Source organism: Cavia porcellus, unplaced genomic scaffold, assembly GCF_034190915.1.
Source record: "Cavia porcellus strain 051 isolate PalLab524CR breed Dunkin Hartley unplaced genomic scaffold, mCavPor4.1 scaffold_6, whole genome shotgun sequence".
In the NCBI taxonomy this organism is placed as follows: Eukaryota; Metazoa; Chordata; class Mammalia; order Rodentia; family Caviidae; genus Cavia; species Cavia porcellus.
The window spans coordinates 42,711,401-42,726,942 of NW_026947489.1; positions in this window are offsets into that span (position 1 = coordinate 42,711,401).

Below are 15,542 nucleotides of genomic sequence, written 5' to 3' on the forward strand. Positions count from 1 at the left end.
ACAATGGCTACCATAATGTCTCTTGTTCTCATCAAAATAGCTATCCATACCTTCACACATATTGAAATCAAATAATAGAAAATAGACTAAAACTAATCAAAACAAAGAATAAAAAGCATTATTTGACTTCAAAACATGATAGGAAATCAGCAATGGCTACCATAATGCTTCGTATTCTTCTAAGTAGCTGTTGATACCATCACACGTAATAAAATCAATTCTTGTAAACTCTTTAGGAGAATATCTAGGCATGTTTAAGCCTATACTGTATTAGAAGGAAAAACAAAACAAGACCAAAAAAAAACAAGAAATAAAAGAAACAAACAAAAATAACAAAAAGGCTAAAACAGTAACAATATCGGCTTTGAAAACAAAGTGGTAAGAACATAACTAAGGTTGTTGTTTTGCATAGTTATCTTCAAAAGAGTTACTCAGATTACCAAATATAAACATGCAAAATTGATCTAATCCTATGAATGTTAGCTGTTTTGTTCCAGGAACTAATAAAATTAGTAGTCTTAGCTATCTTAAGTGTAGATATACAAATTTATAACCTTTTTCTTTTCCCTTTCTTCTTTTCTCCTATTCTCTATATGAGATTTTTCCCTCTTTGAGCAGTTTCTTACCCTTTCACAATATTTATTGAATATTTTGATCTTATCCTTTCAGTTGCTTACATTCAGGAGACAATACTGTATTTACACATGTGAGTTTGATTTATTTCACTTATGAGTATGGTCTCAAGCTGCAACCATTTACCTATAGAAGCCTCACTGCGATCTTTCTTTATGGCTGAGTAGTACTCCATTGTATAAAAATATCACATCTTTCTTTATCCATTCCTCAGCTGATGGGCATTTGGGTTGTTCCCAAAATTTGGCTATTACAAATTGTGCTGCTATAAACATGGGTATAAACATGCTATAAACATGGGTACACATATATCACTGTTGTATGATGTTTTCAGTTATTCTGGGAATATGCCCAGAAGTGGAATAGCTGGGTCAAATGGGACATCCAATACTAACTTTTTTGAGGAACCTCTAGACTGATTCCCACACTGGTTGCACCAGTCTACACTCCCACCAACAGTGCAGAAGAGTTTCTTTTTCCCCACAGACTCACTCGCATTTGTTATTAGTGGTTTTCTTGATCCTGGCTATTCATTCTGGAGTGAGATGGAATCTCAGTGTTGCTTTAATTTGCATTTCTCTAATGACCAATGATGTTGAACATTTCTTCATGTATTTATTTGCCATTTGCATTTCTTCAAATGAGAAGTGTGTATTCATCTCAGGTGCCCATTTTTGGATTAGGTCTTTGAATTTTGGGAGTCTGAACTTTTAAAATTCTTTGTGTTCTAGACAGAAGTCCCTTGTCTGAGGGAGAGTTGACTAGGATTCTTTTATCAATTTGTGGGTTTTCTTCTCACTCTGTTGGAGATATCAAAATATGCAAAAACTTTTTAATAAGACAAGATCCCAGTTATTGATTCTGGGAAGTATTTCCTGTGCAGTTGACTTTTGTTCATCAATTCTTTGCCTATCCATATGTTTTCAAGATTTCTACCTACTTTGTCTTCCAGCAGATTTAGTGTTTCTATTTAACATTTAGATCTTTGATCCATTTTGATTTTGGTTTAGTACACTGCAATAGACATGGGTCTAGTTGTAGATTAGTTTTAGATTCTAAAACTATGGGTCTAGTTTTAGATTTTGGCATTTAGGATGCCAGTTTCTCCAGCACCATTTATTAAAGAGGCTATCTTTATTCCAATTTGGCCCCTTTGACAAAGATGAGGTGGCTGAGTATGTTTGTAGTTGTCATCGTATCTTCTAATCTATTCCATTTATCTTCAGGTCTGTTTTTATTCCAGTACCATGCCAATTTTTATCACAGTAGCTTTGTAGTATAACTCAAGTCAGGGATTGTGACGCCTCCTGTCTTTCCTTTGTTGCCCAGAATTGCTTTTGCTATTCTAGGTCTTTTCTGATTCCAGATGAACTTTAGGAATGATTTCTCTAAATCTATGAAGTATGCTAATGGTATTTTGATTGGAATTGCATTAAATCTTTATAACACTTTTGGGAGAATGGCCATTTTCACAATGTTTGTTATTTCTATCCATGAACGTGGAATGTCTTTCCATTTTCTGAAATCCTCTTCAATTTCTTTTTTCAGTTTGTAACTTTCACTGAATAGATCTTTTACTTCCTTTGCTAGATTGATTCCTAAGTATTTCATTCTTTTGGATGCTATTGTGAAGGATGCGGTTTCTCTTATTTCTCTCTCTGAAGTTTGTTGTTTGTGTACAGGAATGCTATTGATCTTTGAGTGTTGACTTTGTATCTAGATACATTACTGAACTTGGTTATTACATATAGAAGTCTTTTAGTGGAGTTTTGGGGGTCTTCTATGTAGAATATCATGTAATCTGCAAATAATAATAATTTAACTTTTTCCTTTCCTATCCTTATTCCTTTTATTTCTCTCTTGTCCAATTGCTCTGGCTTATGTTTCCAGCACTGTATTGAATAGGAGTGGTGAGAGTGGACATCCTTGTCTTGTTTGAGATTTTAGAGTAAAAACTTTGAGTTTTTGACTATTTAATAAGATGCTGACTGTTGGTTTGCCATAGATGGCTCTTATCAGATTGAGATAGACTATCTATTCCAATTTTCTGTAGGGTTCCTATCATGAATGAGTATTAGAATTTGCCAAAAGCTTTTTATGCATCTATTGAAATGATCATGTGATTTTTGTCTTTGGCTCTACTGATATGGTGTATTACATTTGTTGATTTGCATATGTTGAACCATCCCTGCATTCCTGGGATGAATCCTACTTGGTTGTAGTGTACAATCTTCTTGATGACTTGCTACATTCTGTTTGCCAATATTTTATTGAGGATTTTTGCAACTATGTTCATTAGGGAGATTGGTCTACAGTTCTCTTTTTTGGTTGGGTCTTTCTCTGGTTTTGGTATTAGAGTAATACTTGCTTCCAGGAATGAGTTGTGGAGAATTGCTTCCCTTTCAATTTCACTGAAGTTTGAGGAATGTTGGCATGAAGTCTTCCTTGAATTTCTTGTAGAATTCAGCAGTGAATCCATCAGGACCTGGGCATTTCTTTGCTGGTAAGGTTCTAATTACATGTTCAATTTCATTAACTGAAATTGGGTTATTTTTTTTTTTTTGTCTTTTTCCTTTTTATCGGTACCAGGGATTGAACTCACGACTACCTGCTTGCAAGGCAGGCGCTTATGCCACTGAGCTAAATCCCCAGCCCCTGAAATTGGGTTATTGAGAAGTTTTACAATCTTCTTGACCCAGCTTTGGTAGTTCATATGGTTCTAGGAATCTGTTCATTTTTTCTGTGCAATCCAATTTATAAGAGTAAAGGTTTTCAAAGTAGGTATTGGTAATCTTCTTTCTGTATTTCCACAGGACCTGTGGTGATTTTACCCTTTTCATTCCTTATTGCATGAATTTGAGTTTTTCTTTCCTTTTTAAAATAAGTTTGGCTAGTGACTTATCAATTTTATTTATTCTTTCAAAGAACCAACTTTTTGAGTTGTTAATTCTTTGTATTATTTTCCTAGTCTCTATTGCATTAATTTCTGCTCTGATCTTTATCATTTCCTCCCTTCTTTTGGCTTTGGGCTTGACTTGCTCTTCTTTTCCTTGATGTTTGAGGTGTAGCATCAGGTTGTTTATTTGTGCTCATTCTGTTTTCCCTATGTGGGCATTCACTGCAATGAATTTCCCACTGAGGACTGTTTACATCGCATCCCGCAGGTTCCACCAAGTTGTGTTTGTATTTTCATTTGCTTATAGATATTGTTTAATTTCTTCTTTAATTTCCTCTGTGACTCATTGATTGTTCAGGAGTATATTATTTAATTTCCCTGTGTTTATAGAGTTTTTGCAGTTTCTTGTATCATTAATTTCCAGCTTCACAGCACTATGATCAGATAATACGCATGAGATAATTTTGATTCTTTTGCACTTACTTAAGCATGTTCTGTGGGCTAGTATATGGTCTATTTTAGAGACTGTCCCATGTCAATCTGAGAAGAATGTATATTCCAGTATTGTTGAGTGGAGCACTCTGTACATGTCTACTAAGTCTATTTGTTCACAAGTTTGATTCAGTTTTGTTATTTCTTTGCTGATTTTTTGTCTAGTTGATCTGTCTCTTTGTGTCAATAGGGTGTTAATGTCTCCCATTACAACTGTGTCATTGCTTATTTTGTTTAATATTTGCTTTATATAGCTGGTTGCTCCCATATTTGGTGCATATATTTTAAAGATTGTTATCACTTCCTCTTGAAGTTTTCCTCTGACAAGTATGTTGTGACCTTCTTTACCTCTTTTGAACATTTTTTGGTTTGAAGTTCACATCTGCAAACAGAATAGCTACCCCTGCTTTAATTTGGGGGTGTTCCTGTTGCGTGAAGTATTGTTTTCCATCCTTTGACTTTCAACCAGTGGATTTCCACTTAGGTTAGATGGGTTTCTTGTATACAGCATATGGTTGGATGTTGTTTCTTGATCCATTCTGCCAGTCTGTTTCTTTTAATTGATGAATTGAGGCCATTTACATTAATGGTTATAACTGATATATATATTTATTGGCTTGTTTTTGTCATATTATCTTTTTGCTGTTGTTTCTTTACCTTTTCCCTGTTTAATTGTTTGCCTTGTTTAGTGGGGTCTTTTTCTGTTGTTGTTCTTGAGTCATAGTTATTTTTATGTCTATCTAGGATATCTTTCAGTATTCTTTGCAGGGTTGGTTTGGTGGTCATGAAGTTCTTCGGCTGTTATTTATTGTGAAAGTACCTTATTTCTCCATCAATTTTGAAGGACAGTTTTGCAGGGTACAGCAATCTAGGTTGGAAGTCATTTTCCTTTATAATTTGAAATATTCAATCTATGCTCTTCTTTACTTCATTATTTGTGTTGAGAAATCTGTAGTGATTCTGATAGGCTTTCCTTTATAGCTGATCATCTTTTCTCTAACACTTGGTTCTGTTATTTCTGGGATTGTTGTGAGGCATCATGGTAGTTGTACAGGCAGCTGAGCTAGTTAGAAATGTTACTGGCAGTCGACAAGGACAGGCCCTTGAGGATGCTGGCAAAGAGGACCAAATGTCTTCTGACCTTGGAGGAGACACACACCTCTTGCTGTTGGCCAGATCTCAAGACAGAAGGCAAAATAAATGTAACCACACCCTAAGTATAAACATTAGGGATTAAGCATTGACTACCATGAGAAGCCAGGAGTCACCATCCTAACTCCCTACAGGAAGAATCACTGATCTGTAAAAATGCTTGTGTACTATGTGACTCACTTCCCCATGTGTTCCTGATTTGGTCAGTTTTACCTGAACAGTTAAACATATTGGTTGACCATAGTTCTGTCCTATCTCATGCCCATCTGCCTTGTAGTTTTCATTTTTCCTCACTTTAGACCCACCTCACCTCATGATTTTACTCTATAAAAACCCCTAGAAAACACAGAGTCCCTGGAAACCCACTTGGGAAACTTTCTGTCTCTCTCTCAAATAGAAGCTTTCTTTCTCTCAGTAAATATTTCTGCACTTAACCTCCAGTGTTCCTAAAATTCATTCTTTGATTTTAGAGAACACAGACATATAGTACGTTGGGAATTTCATTCCCCTATATCAGTAGGCAGGGTGTGGTGGACCAGAGGTCCTCACCTCATAGTTGACTGGAAGGAGATGAAAAGAGGAAGAGAGGAAGCAAAAGAGGGAGAAGGGGAGAGAGAGAGAGAAAAGAGAGAAAGAGTAGAAGAGAAAAAAGGAAACAAGGGGATGAGAGATTACCACATGATGGACAGGTATAATCCAGGATCTTGTGCAAGTGACACCAGATGGCAAGTGAAAACCAGTTACATTTCCTGATGGTCACAGGAAATCATGCTCATGGGAAATCCGTGCTGTCAAAAATCCAGCACGGGGGCTGGGGATTTAGCTCAGCAGCATAAGCACCTGCCTTGTAAGCAGGCGGTCATGAGTTTGATCCCCGGTACCGAGAAAAAAAAAATCCAGCATGAACAGAAAGTGGTGAGGGATGAAAGCAAGGCAAAAACACTGCATGGAGGTCACAATGCACAGGAGAAGCAACAGCAGCCCCCAATAAATCAGGCTTCCAAAATTTAAAGGGCATGCACCCCTGCCCCAGTGCTCCCCTGAGTCTTTAGGTGTGGTTGATAGGAATGATTGACAGGGTACTGAGTCATCTCAGAGGCTCTCAACACAGCCCAAGAATTCACTCTGATCTTAATTAGATGCATGACCTGTACTGCATATTTGTGAACCCTGAATGAGGCCAGTGTGGGGTGGAGGTGACTGAAGGTCAAGCTAGGAAATCCAACAGGCATGTGCATTTCCCTAAAGCATCAGCTGTTACCTGGGGTTTTGTTTTGTGATTCTCTACCTCTCTTAGGAGAAGAAGAAGAGGTGGCACTAGAGTGCTGTTTAAAATTAAATGAGTGGCAAATGCCCATCAGCTGATGAAGGGACAGAGAAGATGTGGGGTTTTTATACAATGGAGTACTACTTGGCCACAAAGAAGGATAGGGCTGGGCCCTCCAGGGAGTCAGTTCAAAAAACGAGAACTCATCATGACTCTGGAGGCAGGTACATCTAAAGATTAAAGTCACAACATACTTCCCTAAGGGATAAGTGGAGGCTTGGGAACATTGGTATCACTCTTCTGAAATTTCCCATTATCTCATTAGGGTAGACCATCCTCTCCCACTAAGACTAAGACTAAGACTGCTAAGACAAAAGACCAGCCCAAAACTACATTTTATCAAACAAGATTAATGGGATCACTCATGTACCCTTTCTACCATCATATCAGATCGATATTACTTAAGCAACTATACTTGCAATTATATTGGTTGATTGTAATTTTGACCCACATTGTACTTGCCTCATGATTTTGCTCTATAAAACAATGTTTGAGATGTGGGCTCATTGCCAACCCATTTGGGACTCCTCTTGTCTCTCAGGAGCTATTCCTATTCCCCATCCACCTATTCCTATTCTCCATTTCCTTTCCTCAATAAGTTTTTCTACCTCTATTGCTCCTTGGAATTCATTTTTCAACTTTGGGGAAAACAAAATCAACGTATCTGACATGTAGCATTTCCCCTGTATCACTGTTACATGAAATAAACCAGACACACATGTGTAAACGTTGCATTGCTTGTCCGGTGTGAGAAACTAAAAGTGTAAATGAGGACCAAATGTATAATGGATTTGTAAAACAAGAAGAAAACGTTCAAATGGAAAAGGGAAGTGGGGAGAGTTAGGAGGGAAGGAGAGAAAGGAAAAGAAGAAAAAATGGAAACTAAGATTTTGCAAATAGGGAAAAGAAGAGAGGTTAAAGGGAGGGAAGGGAATGGGGGGAAAGAACCAAGATATATCAAAGCACAGGTTCAAATGCTCCATGATAAATGTGTATGTAGACCTAAAATGTACTAATAAACTTAATTAAAATATAAATGGGTAGAAGGGAGTGACTTCCTCAGTTTCACTGTTTCTGTGTACAAGAGAGAAAGAGAGAGAGAGACAGAGACAGAGACAGAGAGAGAGAGAGACAGAGAGAGACAGAGAGAGAATGAAAATCCAGGGTCCAAATATACTCATCAAAAGCTTGCTTCCAATGACCTACTTCCTCTTGCTAGACCTCACATTCGCACATTTCTACCACATCCCAACAGCATTCAGATGATTTCCAACACTTCAAATGAGCCCTTGGGGGACATTGCAGACCCAAACAATAATGCCCTCCAGAATTCATATGCTGAAATTGAAACTCCTGATATGATGGTTACAAAGGCAGAGCCGCACAGATGGGATTAAGGCCCTTACAGAAGGGACACCAGGGAGCCCTCCCTCTTTACACCATGTGAGAACACAGAACAGGGTAGACTGTAGTCCACAAGAATGCTCTCACTACAGCTGGAGGATGCTGCACCCTGATCTCAGACTCGCAGCCTTCAGAACCATAACAAATACTTTTCTGGTGTTAATAAGTCACTCAGTCTAAGATATTCTGTTTTATCAATCTGAAAGAGGCAACACATAGATATGTAGAAATATTATAGGAAGTAGATAGAAATAGGCCCTCCAAAGAGTCAGTGCATGAGATAAGAACACATTATAGGGCTGGAGATATAGCTCAGTGGCACAGCGCCTGCCTGGCAAGTGCAAGGTCCTGAGTTCAATTTCCAGTCCCCTCCCCCCAAAAAGAACACATTACTGCTGTGGGTGGAGGTACATTAAAGGCCAGAACTCAAGACAAAAGATGCAATAACTATACCTATAAACCTCCTCTAGGGGTAAACAACAATTCTTGATATTCAAAATAAGCATTAATCACCTGAGTAGGAGCCCAGAAAGAATCCCTGATCTTTCTTCCAGGAAAGGTCCTTGCTCTTTCCATGCACTCTTGCTATGTGACTTGCTTTCCCACTGGATCACTACTACTTAAGCAACTATGCTTCTGATCCTGTTAGTTGATCATTGTTTTGTCCCACCTTATACCCATCTCATGATTTTGTTCTATAAAGCTTTTTCTAAGAAGTAGGGTCATTGGCAGCCCACTTTCTTGTCCTCTTCTGTCTCATAGACAGAAGCTATCTCTCCCACTCCATAAATATTTCCTGCTCTGCCATTCCTTAGAATTCATTCTTTGATTTTGGGGAACACAAACTCTGTGTATCAGACCTCTACCAGGTTAAGAGTTGTAATATTTCCCCTACATTATTTGAGTTACTTGGTGGTCCTTTATTATCCCTATATTGGTGCAGCCCCACTAGTGTCAAGGAGATGAAGGAATCTTGTTCTGGGATGCTGGGAAGAGAGGCACCCTCTCTGTCATTACAGCTGAGCAGAAGGGTGCTCCTGAGAGTGAAGATTCGAGCATGAGAATGAAGCTAACATGTAGAACTGAGTGGAAGTGATAACACAGTCTTCATGCTATTTGGCTAGTATATTAAGCCATATTGAGTTATTCACCACTGATAATAGGGATACATTCTGAGAAGTGTGTTACAGGATTTTGTCATTGTACAAACACCACAGAATAGTCTTAAACCTAGGCAGTGTTGCCTCTACCTATTGCTCTAGGCTATTGGCCTGCACAGCATAATACTATTATAGATAACAAAGTTATTTAGAAATGTTATAGGCAGCCAGACAGGGCTGAGTCTTGTGAGGTCAGTGCAGGAACATACCTATGGCTGGAGGTGCATTCACTGGAGGTCAGATCTCAGGACAAAGAAGGTTGACAACACTCATATACCTTTCCTAGCAATGAACATATTCTAAATAAGCATCAATCACCTTCGGTGGAGGACCAGAACCTCCCTAGCCCATTCGTTCCTGGAAAATCTTTGTTGGGTGCATGTACCCTTGGTTGGCATGTACTCTATGTGACTTGCTTCCCCACAGGATCTCCGTTTAAGCAATTTTACCTGAGACTATACTCACACTCTTATTGGTTGACCATAAGTTTTGTTTGACTGTTGCAGAAATCTGTATCAAACCAAATGGTTTGAAGACCCTCTGCACCAAGGCATTGGAAGACAACTGTTTGTTACACTAGTCAGCTGGTGGGACCAAATCCAAATCACCAGCATTGACTGAGAGTGAAATCAATTTATATACATTTTGTAAGCAGGAAGTACAAAAGCTGATAGAAAGTTATTATATAATTGGTTCCAAGAATCAAGTCCTGTTTTCAGGCAGGTTTGTTCCAGGCAGGTTAGTCAGAGAGGTTGTTTATCATAAGGTGAGAAAAAATAGGGAGGAAGCTGGGACAGAGAGGATGGTAGAAACTAGACATATCCTTGAGTAGTTTACCTCAGTTTAACAGTCCTTTAGAACAGAATATGTTCATATGTCAGACAGTACAGGCAGCCCAGATAGACGTGATCAGACTGAATCAGGCTACAGCTGATGCAGCTGGTGTGGTCAGTCAAGGCTGACTGAGTCTAATTGTCTAACTATGTGGTGGGCTAGGTGATATATCTTGCCCTAACAGAGCATCATACTGTTGATTTTAACCTTTTTGTCACACCACTTCACACTCACCTTGTGATTTTCCATTGGATCAATATTACCTAAGTAACTATACTTGTAATCTTATTTGTCAACTGTAGTTTTATCCTGCCTTATACCTGCCTCATCTCATGGTTTTACTCTATAAAATTCCCTTGAGAAGTAGGTTTCTGGGCCACCCACTTCAGATCCCCATCTGTTCCCCCTAGAAACTTTCTTTCTTTCAATAGTTAACTTCCTACTATTAACTTATATTTTTCCTAGAATTCATTATTCAATTTTAGAGAATATTAACTCAGCAAATCAAACATCTAGCAGTGTGGGAGTTTTATTTTTCTTATGTCATTAGGGTTATTAGGATTATTTGTCATTAGGATATAGGATATTCCTATATCATACACCCTATGTCATTTGGAGGTCCCACCAAGATAATTGGATAGAGATAACAGTTTGCTATTGTTTCATAAATTCTGGATTGTAACTTGACTAGGTAATCAAAATTTTTTATTCATTGCCCTTGTCAGTTGCATATCCTTGACACTTGTATGTTTTTATACACATTGTTTTGTTAAAATGGTGATAAATTTAAGTTGAGAGTATGGGAAGGTTATTATACTCCTTTAATGGGACTTTTATTCCAGTTTGTGAATGCTGTATTTGAACTTAGTTGCTGAAATTACTAGCACTCCTTGCTTCACCTGACTGTTGTGATTTGTTATGTCAGACAACAGCACTAGGGAAAAGTGGTATTAGAATGCCCCTTAGTGGACTTTGAAATGTGGTAAAATGGGTATTTTATGAAATCTAGTTCATATTTAGAAAATATACATCCCTATTAATAAATCATATGACTCCTTCTGCCAGTTAAAAGACAATAGGTTGGCAGCTGTTTGTAAGATATGGGTAAAAAGTTTAACTGAAGTAGACTGGCCTGATCCTTCTCTATACTTGAGAGAAAATGTTGAGCCACTTTTGCCACAGTTTCCTTTCTGGACTGATCTGCTGCAGGGGAGACAATCATTTTTAGTCTTTCCCTGCCATTTCGTACTTTCCTTTATTGGAGGTGTGTAAGAGGAGAGAGAGAGGAACTCTAAACTATCCCCATAGTCTTCTTCCTACCCAACAACTAAGAACCATTAAATTGAGACCATAGAAAATGACTGTTTGCTAACACCAAAGACAGAGAAGTCATCTTAGATGATCACATACCTCATCTCTGGGTCAGAAGAGACATCAGAATTTTGTCTATCCAGGATAAAGCACATAAAAGTCGTGTCCTGGTTTAGTGGCTGCTTGGTGAGGGATATAAATTTAACCTGTAAGCTTCAGGGATGTAGAAATTTTAAAATCAACTTGAAAGAGTGTGGCCTTGTCTTGCTGCTAAGAAAACTTCCTTAAATGATTAGATAGATAAGTTTAATGCATTGGAAGTGTCTTAATTCTGGAATTCAAGAAAGGATTTCTCCAAGCTGTTTACTTGACTCTGTCTCTAGAGGTGACGGATCTCTTTTGCAGGATGAAAAGTCTTTCTTTTGATCTATTTGTCTCACTCTTCATCCAAAGAACTAGAAAACAGTGGTTTCGTGCTAAGCAGTGCTTCTTTCTTTAAACATGACCATTACAGCTGAGGTCAATTGTAATGTGTGCTTTTAAAAACAGCTGCTGGATTTAAAAATTCAAGTTCCCAGGAAAGATAGGGTCATGAACCAGTAAAGGTGGATAATCTGACAATGTCATATCTTTCTATTCTCCAGACAATAGTTACCTGCTCTGGAGCAAGTCACCACAGGGACAACTTGAGGATACAGAAATCAAGTAGAAATTAAAAGGAACTCCCAATTCTTTTCTCTCATATCAATGAGAAATTCAATATCAAAATCCCTTACTCCTCTTACTCCTTACACAGGAGAATGCTTGACCCTTACATGTTAAAGAAAAGCCATTTAATAATTTTTGTACTCAGGCATGGCCTGCCTACACCCTAGAGCCAAAATAGAATGTAGAGAGAAGTATTAATTATGATACTATTTTACTAGTAGAATCATACTGAGAGAAAGAGGAAGAAATGCTTAGAATTATGTTAGGCTTAGACTTTCTTTGCATGATGAAATAATCATTACCTATATAAATGTAGGCCACAGAAAAACCAGACACCTCTGGTCTTTAATGCATCCACTGCCACTGAGCCTAAAGCTATTTATTCTTCTTTCCCCTTCAGAACCTAGCCAGCTATTACTGAATCTGAGGTTTCCCCTACTGGTCCCTTAATGAGTGGAGCTTTTAGGTGAGCCATAATTAAAACGTCCATGAGGCTGTAGGTATCCTTAACTAATTTTGTTCAAACTTCTCAAGGAAAATATCCCTTACAGGAAGTAAATGAGGAATTTGAAACTACCCATGTTCATGTGTCTTTTTTTCTATGACCTAAAACAGATCAAGCAAGATCTAAGAAAGCTTTCAGATGACCCTGATAATTACATTGAAGCCTTTGGAGGACCTACTCAGACCTACGAACTAGACTGGAAACATGTAATGTTATTCTTAAATCAAACTTTGACTTCTAGTGAGAGATAATGAGTACAGACTTTAATCTGTGAGGTTCTTAAGTGTATTACAGATAACTAGGGATACGTATTTCAAAGAAGATTTAAATAGAATCTAATCAGCACTGTTGTGGAGAGAAGTTACTTAGGTGACTAGATAAGAGAATCCAAAAATGTCTCAAAGATCTCTTTGTCCTGGGGCTGAGATTTCTCCTGGACTATTACCTGTCTCTGTCTGTCCCCAGAGGTAATAGATCTCTTTTGAAGACTTTGATTTTATAACTTTTGATTCAAAGTCACTTAATAGAAAAAAGCCCTAAAACAACATAGTTGAAATACTTTCATTTTCTTTCTTTTTCAAAAGTTTAAAAAGCAGCCTTTCAGATTCCTTGATTATTGGCTTAATTTTCTTTTGACAAGGCAGTTTGAGTCAGTCATAGATTTTATCTCTAGAGGCATGTTTTGCTAAGGATTAGAGATCCACCCTGGGAAAAGCTCTTGGTCTTGTCTTTCTGCATCTGAGATGTTTAGGACTTAGGTCTTATATTATACTTGGAGTCACTCTTCTGTGCCTTCTTCACTGCTGTTGCCCCAGAAAAATAATGCAGTTTACAACAGTATTTGGCCCCAGGCAATTTTCCTTTTTGTGGCTGCTTGATTTCAGGACCAAGTTTCCAGAATGGTGAATTTCCTCTCCCCGGGACACTTCCAGTGTGAAACTGACTTTCACTTATTTCTGGGTCATATTCAAAAAATTGGTCTAGATTTAATCCTGAAACTCTTAAAGAATACATGTAAAAGTTGTAGTCCCAGTTTATCTGTCTTTCTGTCCTTAGACAGAACTTGAGATTAACTCCTTTTCCCTCTCTCCTCAAGAATGATGCTGATTGGTTTTTGTTGTTCTTGTTGTTGTTGTGGGGATTTTTTGTGTTTTGTTTTTTTGTATCGGGGACTGAACTCAATGACTGCATGCTTGCAAGCCAGGCACTTGTGCTGCTGAACTAAATCCCCAGCCAGGACAGACTGACTGGTTTTTATAACACAGATAAGTTCATTGATAGAACAAAACATTCCTAGGAAATCTTATGAATTTAGTAACAGTTTTAAATGAGAACAAATATTAAAGAATAGGCTTATTCCCATTACCCAGAAGACTACCTCTCTTTTCAAGGTTTTTCTCCAGAGCATCTTGCCAGGCTGACTGCTATTCTTGGAGATATGCTAACTGAGACTCTAAAAAGGAAGGACGATAGCTAAGTATGGTCCAAGCATCACAGGAAAAATGGGGAAAACTATCATGGTGGACATTTGTAGCAGAGCAGTTTGGAACTTTGGCGGCCTTCTCCCCCCACTGTTTGGAATTCATACTTAGCTGCAAAGAGTGCCACCTAGTCTCTTTCTACATCTAAACTTGTCCTTCAGACCCCCATCTTCAGATGTAATAAAAGTTACCTTTAACAGTCTATCCCTTTAGAGGAAACAGTTACATGTGGCCATCAGAACAGCAGTTTTGGCTATTAGCTGTGGCAATCCAACAACTGTGGCTATCAAAATAATGAAAAGCCTATAGGAGAATATTCCAATCAGACAAACCATCAACTTAAGACCTGTCTAAAAAATTGATTTTTTCTTTCACAGATGTAAAAGGTTTTTATTCCTTCTGATGCTTATCACAAGAGACTTTCTTTCTTTCTTTCTTTCTTTCTTTCTTTCTTTCTTTCTTTCTTTCTTCCTTTCTTTCTTTCTTTCTTTCTTCCTTTCTTTCTTTTGGCACCAGGATTGAACTCATGACCTCGAGCTTGCCAGGCAGGCACTTATGCCACTAAGTTATATCCCCAGTCCCTATTATAAGAGATTTCTGTTAACTGACCTACAAGAAGTTCTGATTAATATATTTATAGTTACAAACTTTAAAAAACTGTAACAGAGCTATTATAATTCAAATTGGCTTGTATTTATACTACATCTCAGTGCACTCTGGTTTTCTAACAGTTTTCTTATGTCTATCTGTCTGTTCAATTTGTGACTGGTTACAATACTTACACCTGTTTGTTTGAGCTTAGCACTTTTTTCCTCCCTTTTGCCTTTTGGGATTCTTAAAATATCTGCATATAACTTAAATTGGATTATAGGTAAATCTCATTGAAGACATGCTTCTACTCAGGTTTCCAGATGATCAAAATGATGTCAACACTGATTTTACAAATACAATGCATATTGTTATCTGTGTACAATAACTTGGGAGTCTTTCATTGGTCAATAATAATGTGTTAATTGTTAAGATATGGTTCTCACAGGTCATCTGAAAACTTGTTAAAATAATTAAATAGAAACTCTTTAGGCTTAAGGACATTGGTGGGCAGGATTCTTCTTAGTGAGTAAAGTAGCAGCTGCCTGGAAATATTTTTATTACAGTCTTTGTTAACTAGTGGGACTCCAATAATTTTTATAGCCTTATGGGAGACACACCTCAATAAAAGTTTCCAAACAAATTGTGGTATGTGTACACTGGTCATTGTCAAAAGGTTAAGTTTCTGTGAGCAAAACAGCAAGATTTCACTGAAAGATTTTCTTGGTATAAAACTAAATTAAGAGACAAAGGTGTCCATATAGCTGTGACACTCATTACTGCTAACTTCATGGTATACTAAATGTATTCATGCCTTTTGAGTGAAAGGTCTTCTAAGATATAAAACCAGCATTGTTTATAGTGATAATGTTTTCTAGACTCAGATATCTGCCTTTACTTTGTGTTCTATCTACTTACGATGAGGTACCTGTCACTCCAGCAAATAATAGCCTTAAAAAACTTATGCTATTTGTATGCTACATGTATTACTACACATGGGGATGCTCAGCTACCAAATATCAAACAATATCACACACTAAAATTAGCAACT